The sequence below is a fragment of the Canis lupus genome, chromosome 29 (assembly GCF_011100685.1).
Source record: "Canis lupus familiaris isolate Mischka breed German Shepherd chromosome 29, alternate assembly UU_Cfam_GSD_1.0, whole genome shotgun sequence".
NCBI lineage: Eukaryota > Metazoa > Chordata > Mammalia > Carnivora > Canidae > Canis > Canis lupus.
In genome coordinates, this window is record NC_049250.1 from 11363303 (window position 1) to 11371902 (window position 8600).

Below are 8600 nucleotides of genomic sequence, written 5' to 3' on the forward strand. Positions count from 1 at the left end.
AAGAAAGAAAGAAAGAAAGAAAGAAAGAAAGAAAAGGTCCCTCATGATAGTTCACAGATATTAAAAGTGGAATAGATGTCTCCTCTCTGCACTTCCCTTTAAAAATTTTAGGACATCTTTCAAATGACAAAATGTCAGAAAGATACGTATCGGAGTCAGATTTCTTTGTTATTTTGCAAGATTTGCAGAGGCCAAAGGCTCAAGTTTTTAAGTATTTCATCCTTATCCTTTTACAGAGGTGTGTCTTGTGGCCACATAGGAGGCACTGCCAGCAGACCTTGGCCACCCCACACGAACCCCGCCCGTCTTACCGCCAGCAGGAGGCAGGCCAAGCGCCCACCTCACACGGTGTCATTAGGCAGCTTCCAGCTGAGCCCCAATGTGCTTCTGAAAACATCAAAGTTGAAAAAGTGCACATAAAATCTGAGAAAATATTAGCTTCATGGATGAAATCTGCATTTAATGGACCCTGAGTGGGGAGATGAAGCATATATAGAAACATATATATATATTTATGTTTACCAGTTTATTAAAGGATCTGAATCAGCAGCCAGATGAAAGATACATCAGGTGAGGCTCTGAACAAAGGCGCTTCAGTCCTCATGGAAATTGGGGCCTCGATCAGTGGCACACAGAAGAGGTCTGGTTCCTCAAGCATAGAAGCTCTCCAAAAAAAAAAAAAAAAAGTGAGATAAAGTATATTTTCTTGCAATATTTAGTATATACTTTATATCCCAATACCTTGACATATTAAGAAGGCTTTTTCTTTTTCTTTTTTTTTGTTTTACTTTTGAGTTCATTTTAATTCCAAAGGTAAAACAAACTGAAAACCTGAATTATTCTAAAATGTTGTATTTTTCACTATGAGTGCTAGATGGCATGTGCATACTTCATATGGCTTTAGGCTGGTTTGCCATTGCTAACATCTCCTTTATGGCATGAATGTTTAGATTGTTTAAATAAAGCGTCTGAGGGTGACCCATTTGTGGAAGAAAAGTGACTTTTGACGTCAGACTGTTTGTAGCTAAAAGTAGTCAGTGGAAACTGCTGTTATACCTATACCCCACTGGAAAGACAGGAAGCATTACTTTGTAACACAATGAGCCACAGACTGGATGAGAAATAAGATGTTCTTGGGATAGAATTGTAGGGACAGTTTTCCACAATAAGGAGATAGAGAGGGAAAGGAAATGGATACAGATATCTGTGTATAATATAGATATTTCCTTTTTTCTGAGAAAAAAAAATGTATACATATTAAACCTGACTTCCCAGAACATAGTTTAAGAATAAATTGTAGTTTATTATGATATATGTTCTCCCTACACAGTCAGAATTTGGAATGTTCTATCTAGTTAAGTGTTATGCTTTCAGCCCAGGAGAAAAGAGGACTATGAATTGATATCAGCGAATCTTCTTTGAACAGGAGTTGCATGCAAGGTATTGAGAAATGCTTCCTCAGAGCCTCCTCCCCAATCTAGTGTCCTCATTGGGGTGCTCACATGGTCATTAATCTGGACCTATGGACCTTGAGTTTCTTCCTTCTGGGCATTTACTAGACTACACTAATTCACACAGTAGTGCTAATGGGTGAGAGTTAATGTGTTTTCTCTCAAGGGCATTTGTACTTTCAACAATTAGTTGATCTCTAATTGGCAAGAGGACTGGAATCCCCCAGCTGTCTGGAAATCCCAGAAGAGGCTTCATGGGCTGGGACATTGTCAGCCCCTGTGTGAAGTCTTCCTGGCAAACTCCAATACTGAATCTGACTAAAGAATCAGTACTAGCCACCCAGAGAGCTGGAGGTCATGACGTGATCTGAGAGGAAGACAACCACAAGTGTCTACATTTCATGCTGGTTGAGTTGTGGGTTTCGAGTATGGATTTAGACTCATCTGGAATCAATTTTCAGGGGATGGTCACTTGCTAACTCTTAAATCTGTGCCATGAGACATGTTTTTAACTTCTCTAAACCCCTATTCTTCGTTCATAACACGTGGATGATATTGACAAGGGTTTTGTTGGAATCCAATGAATGATATTAAGGTCTCATCAGCATAGAGCCAACACAGAAAGTGCTCGATAAACGGTAGTCACTATCATTTCATTTGAGGAGTTGAGACCAATTAGCTCCGGAGTCACACCATCTCAGACTAGAAGGGACCTTCGAGTCCAATCCAACTGTGACTCTCCAGCACCTGGCCATGCGGTCTCGTCTGCATGAGACGTCTTCCGAGATACTCAGCATTTGACATCAAAGCCTTCCGCTAAGGCTATTGCCAGTAAAGGGGAGGTGAAGAGAAAGTGGCTTAGGGGCATACTTGCTAAAATGAGTAGTAAGAAGCTGTCTGATTGTTCCTGCAGGCTTGGTTTTCTGAGCATAGGGGCACTGTGAGTCATTCTACTGGAACAGAATGGAAACTCCCATCGAAGGTGATACTTTGTGAAAGGCACTTTGAAAACAATCCCCCTCCCAAATCTCTTATAAAGCACAGCTGTTAAAATCCAGAGGTACCCAGTTAGGTATTAGAGATTTCTTTCCAACACAACCAATAAATGAGAGGCTGCTACGAAAACCTCGGCATGCATCACTTAAGCCCGGGAGTTACGCGGTGACACTCCGCAGGTGCCTGGCGCCGACAGAGATTATCATTGAAGCATTGAAGGTTACGCCAGGAATCACAACATTGCCACCTGCATTCCGGCTGGGAAGAACAAGCCTGCCAGGAAAAGTCGGTGCAAACCTTGCGTGTCCTTCCTCGCTGCCAGAGGCTGGAGGACACAGTGACATGTCAGTGCCACCTCCCACCTGCTCTTCGACCTTGGTCAGGAGTCACTGTTCCCCCTGAGCATCAACGCTTCGCCTACGAAGTGGTGACAGTCGTGATCGCCTGCCTTCCCCCCCTGATTATGACTGGCTTTAATGAATTCCATTTTCATAAAGTGTTTTCCTAGCCTCGACAGGTCGTCGCTGCCCAGGGTAAGGAAAAAGCCATTATCATCGTTGACCCCAGAGCCAAAAGAAAGATACTTTCTCAGGCTTCCCCGCTTTAACAAAGTCTGAGTATCAAGCTTGTATCGAGCTTTTCATCACACGCCACAAAGAGCATTCAAAAGTTCACGGTCCTGAAATATGAATTTGTTGTTGCAGTCGCTTTTCTGTGAAAGGCAATGTGCTTTCACACATGTAGCCAGTTACAGTAAAGACTCGCTCCAAAGAGCCTCGGTACAGATGGCCAGAGCTGGCCTCTGGTGCGCAGTTCATTAAACAGTCTCCCTTTGACCAACAGGCCTCATTGTAAGGCAGCCCAGGCCCCAGCTGATGTCAAAAGCGCCATTCTACCCGGGCTGGATTGTTCCCACAAAGCATGCCCACACGCATCCTGCGGCAGATAGGGATGGGGCTGGCTCCGCAGATGTCACTGCCACCACCACCACTGTCACTTTTTCCCTGTCACACGATCTTGGGTATCTTTCCAGAGACTTGCACAAAGCCCGATTCAGAGTTTGCCTTTGACCGATGCACACTTGGCTGCAGATGACCGGGGAAGAAGAAAAAGGCGTCCTGGTGTTTCTCCACCCTCGCCTGGGAAAGCTTGGGAATTCCTGGCTGCTTTACCAGCTCCGACTCCGGCTGAAAAACAAATCAGAAAGTTGCCAATGGTTTCATTCAGTCTGGGAAACTGGGTTAATGCGACTCTGTGAGTGAAACCATCAATGCACAAAAGTCAGGAAATCCAAGAGTGCCATTCCCACAGCCCACGGAGGCCTTCCAACACACAGGTGACTCTGTGTGCCCGCCGAGGCCCTCAACGGCATCCTTGCCAGGGGATGGAAGCCATCCCGGGAGGTCGCCAGCCTGAAAGGGGAAAATGGTCCCTGCATTCATTACATTACAGTTTCGACTCTGAAATTATTTATGTATTTTGAAGTCAAGCGCACCACATTGTAATTACCTTGGCCCGCTGAACGGACTGAGCCTTTCCTCCTTCTCCCTTGGTATTCGAAGGGCCGAGAATGGGAGCCGGGACATGCTGAATAGACAACTAATGGGTAGATGCCTGGATGGGTGGGTATTTGAAAGTTACGTGTAAAGTGCAAACTGTTCTATTTCCATCCATCCCATAACTATCACACACAGAGGGCTGTGTGGAACTCCAATTTCTGGTGTTGGAGTTTTATCTGGACTCCATTCCTTCTCACCTTCCTAGTAACCGGCCAGGTCTCTGCCATTTCAAATAAAAACTCTGCGCCTTTGCTCTGTAATTGTTAGCAAAATTTCTCATTTCTTAAGCATCCTTATTCTCTCAGAGACACCTCCAAAGTCTACCATCCCAGTGGACCTGGTGCATCGCCTTTCTCCTACCCCCCAAAACAAACATGGAGCAAAGGAAGCCCTTGGAAATAATGTGTAGAAAGTGTGCCTGAGTGGGGCACCTGGGTGGTGCAATCTATTAAGCAACCAACTCTTGGTTTTAGCTCAGGTCGTGATCTCAGGGTTGTGGGATCGAGCTCTGCAGTAGGCTCCATACTCAGCAAAAAGTCTGTTTGGAGAGTCTCCCTCTGCCACCCCCACCAAAATTAATAAATAAATCTTTAAAAAAAAAAAGAAGAAGAAGAAGAAGGTAAAAGAATGTGTGCCTGAGAACTGCTACCCAGGGAATAATGGCATGGAGGCCAGCCTTTTGTCAACATTGCCATTCCGCAGGCCTTCAGTTCCTACCAGGTATGTGTACACAGCAATTATTTCTTGAGAAGAAAACACAACCACCGACCTGGGCGTGATGGTACGCAGGGAGAGCCAAGCAAGCCCTCCAGGAGCTCGTAGTATCCTCAATGGAGAAAACGTGTTGGATGCAATCTTAGCACGAGGCATGTCCTACATCCAAAGAAGAGTTTCATGGGAGATGCACAGTCAAAATAAGACACCTGAGTATGTGAAAAAATATGGAATAAATATTGTAAAGGCTAGGGGGAGGAGAGAATTGAACGGTTGGAGACAAGTGATGCTAACCAGGATGCTCCTCACTGTGGGAACACTTGAGCATGTGGGGAGCATCATAACATATCAGAATTCCATCATGTTAGAAGAATCTACAACTGGACAGAATATTAGAGACCGTGTTATCAAACATAATCATATATATGAAGCAACTGGCTTACCAGACTAACAGTGAGCAACTTTCATATCAGGGTCAACCATGACATCCACTAATACAGCTCAACTTAAGTATTATCAGAAGACCCATCTTACCTCAAAATAGCACCATCAGTGTCTATTAGTATAAGTCATGTATTCCTGCCATTTTCTTTCATACCTTTGGATAAATTTACTGTGTTTCCAGAAAGTGCACATTAAAAAAAAAATCTGGGGTCCCTGGATGGTTCAATCCATGAAGCATCTTACTCCAGCTCAGGTCATGATCGCAGAGTCCTGGGATCAAGCCCCACATTGGGCTCTATGCTCGGCAAAGAGCCTGCTTGTCCCTCTTTCCCACTTGTGCTCTTTCATGCTCTCTTTCTCAAATAAACAGGTAAAATCTTTTAAAAAGTTAAAAAATAAAAATAAATCTGTCTTCAAATTGAGAGGCAGTCTACAAAATGAAGACCTGTACTTTAAAAGCATGAAAGTCATCATGGTCATGAAAAGCCAAAAAAAAAAAAAGCCTGAGGAATTGTTCCAGATGAAGAAAGACAAAAAAAAGCATCCAACTAAATGGCATCTGAAACCCCAGATTGGATCCCAACCCGGAAAACAATTCTTTGATCTTTGTTTTCCTGTATGTAAGTGAAACAATTGCCAAAGTGTGAATAAGTCCCAGAGGTTGGATATTAGCATCCCAATGTTAATTTCCTGATTTTGATCATTTTACTGTGGTTCTGAAAGAGAACGCCCTTGTTTTTAGGTAACACATAATGAAGTTTTTAGGGGTAAGGGAGCATGTGTCACCCAGCTTAAAATCATTCTCTCATGTCTCAGCAGGAATAAGGTCCCAAGAATCTGCAAAGGGCAGTATGACCTTCTGGAGAGCCCAAGTGATGCAGGGACCTGACGTGCCCACCTGGATGCCTGCTTTGCAATGGTCCCCAAGGTCTTGAGCAAATTGCTTCATTTCCTCTTATTAGGATGTTTAGAAAAATACCAGCAGCCTATACATGTACTGAAACCTTTATATGTGCCAGGCACTATATCAAGCACTTCAAGTGTATTAACGACAACCTTTTACAAAGGAGAAGACAGTCACAGAGTGTCATGTCATTTGCTCACTTTCATACAACTGAGTAGCAGCCTTGACCAAAACTGAACTGTTACCTTACACCACGTCTGACCTGCCAGTGCTCCTGTGAGGCTGCTGCCAAGCACTAATTTAGTGCCTGTGCCACAGGAGATGCTCCGTAAAGGTTAGCTGGTTGCCAGTGTCACCCACATCGCCACCACCAATGATGCCCTGCACCGTATCTGCCTTAGCTGGATCCTAAATCCTCAGTGCTTGGGTCCCTCTTCTTACTAAATCTTTTGTAGTTTCATCAAATAATGTAATCTATAAGTTAAACACCAGATATTTCAGAAGTGCTTAGGAAAAAGTAGAGGTATCATTAAGTGAATACATTTTTCTTATAACAATCGTAACTTCGCAGCTTGGCTCCATAAGCTTGGCTGGTATGATGCATCTAAACTTGATGACATTTTTCATACTATTTGGATTCCTTCCATAGGACACCGTAGAGCCAGGGGAGGGAGGAAGATTTATATTCAATCATTACCCTGGTGTACATATCTTGGGCATGTATTTGGGCTTTTCTCCAGAAAGTGTGCTAATGTATCTTGTCTAGTAAAAGACATTCAAAGCAGAGGTTATGTCACAAGTCACTTTCCTGGGTTTATGGGGTTTTTTTAGCTCCTTGCAGAATAGCCTTTGATGACTTTCATTGGTTGGTGTTGATACTGAGCGCATATGGGCCACCCAGTCATGTTCTTTAAATACAAAAGGAGATGGTATTCATCTACTAGGATTGCTGTAACAAAGTACCACAGACCAGGAAGCTTACATAGGAATCTGTTTCCTCACAGCGATGGAGGTTAGAAGTCTGAGTTAAAGTTGTCAATTAGTAAGTTTAGTTTCTTCTGAAGTCTCTCGCCTTGCCTTGCCGATGGCTGTCTTCTCCCTGTGTTCTCACATGGTCTTTCCTCTGTGCATATCTGTGTCCTCACTTCCTCCTCTTATAAGGACACCGGTTATATCAGAATAGGGCCCATCCTAGTGACCTCATTTTAACTTAAATAGCTCTCTTGAGTCCTCATCTCCAAATACAGTCATAGTTTCTGGTCCTGGGGGTTAGGACTTCACTATCTAACTTTTGGAGGGACAAAACTCAGTCCATGATAGAGACTGAAAAGGAGAGGAAGAGAAAATCCATAGAGAGGTGCCTTAAATTCTAGAAACAAATATTCCTTGGAGTCCACTGTTTGTAAAACATGAGTCTGGCTTCTGATGGTACCTGTTCACCTGCATCAGTTTTTGGGAACGAGTCAGGTGAAGGTTCCATCCTAGCAAAGTTTCCAGAACCTGCTCTTACATATCCATAAACTCCTTCTTGAACCCTGCTGACCATACCTTGACATCCTGCTCAGCAGATTCCGTATCACCATGTTCAGTGTGGTTCTCAGTGCCCAGGAATATAAAAACTCTTGTGCATAATATGTTGGCACCATTGCTGAACTCAACATTCAGCCAATATGGCTAAGCAACTTGGAAATAATCCATCCTCTTAATAGCTGATATAATTTTAGTACTTTATTTACTACAAACATTGAATTTTGCCTTCAGGCCTCATAGAGAACAGCACTGACAACTCCCAGAAACATATTTGAAATGCCTCACGTAGCATACGCAGCTGACTAGAAGCATTCCTAGTGTGCTGTGACAGGGATGAGGAAAAAGAGGGTGTGAAACCGCTAATCCAAAACTAAAGCTCTCCAGGTCTACCCCCCGAATCCCTGACCCACTCGACTTCTGATTTAGGACCCAGAAACCTGTAATCCTCAATCTGCTAAGGACTCTGCTCAGGATTTAGGCTCCTGTCTCTGTTTCCCTGTCAAAATCATATTGTTCTCTTCCCCCCAAAATGAGATGGGACTCTAAAACAAACTTGGTAAAAGTCAAAATCGATGAAATAATATAATTGCAATTCTTACCTGTGAGAGCCAATTTAAATCCACCAGATTTGTTTTTGTTCTGACAATGTCCGCCAGTTCATGCTCATTACCAGATAAAGACCGAATGGCTCCCGGAGGAGAACTTTGCCTTCGTTCCCACAAGAAGATTGAGATCTATGCTTTCATTGTTCTAGATGTATCTTCATGGATTCTTCACAGCTCTAGACTTCCATACTGTATAATACCAGACACAAGAGTAACTGTATACCCTTGAAACTAATAGAATGTTATATATCAATTATACCTCAATTAAAAAACAAAAACCCACAGGATATGACATAACCTTGGTCTTAACAATTTAACATTAAATTGCCAACGTGGATGCGTTTATTGTCCCAGAACTACATATTTTAAGATGGTTAAAATAGTAGATCTTCAAAGA

At 43.1% G+C, this 8600-nt stretch overlaps 1 long non-coding RNA gene across 1 annotated transcript; it reads right to left on the reverse strand.

Moving 5' to 3' along the window:
* Positions 1-528: 528 nt before the first annotated feature.
* LOC111093232 lies at positions 529-8386 on the reverse strand. Its single transcript, XR_005380853.1, has 4 exons — positions 8198-8386; positions 4776-4929; positions 2322-3634; positions 529-665 (listed from the first exon to the last, which is right to left on the reverse strand). It is a non-coding gene; the product is annotated as an uncharacterized LOC111093232 (long non-coding RNA).
* Between the last annotated feature and the right edge of the window lie 214 nt (positions 8387-8600).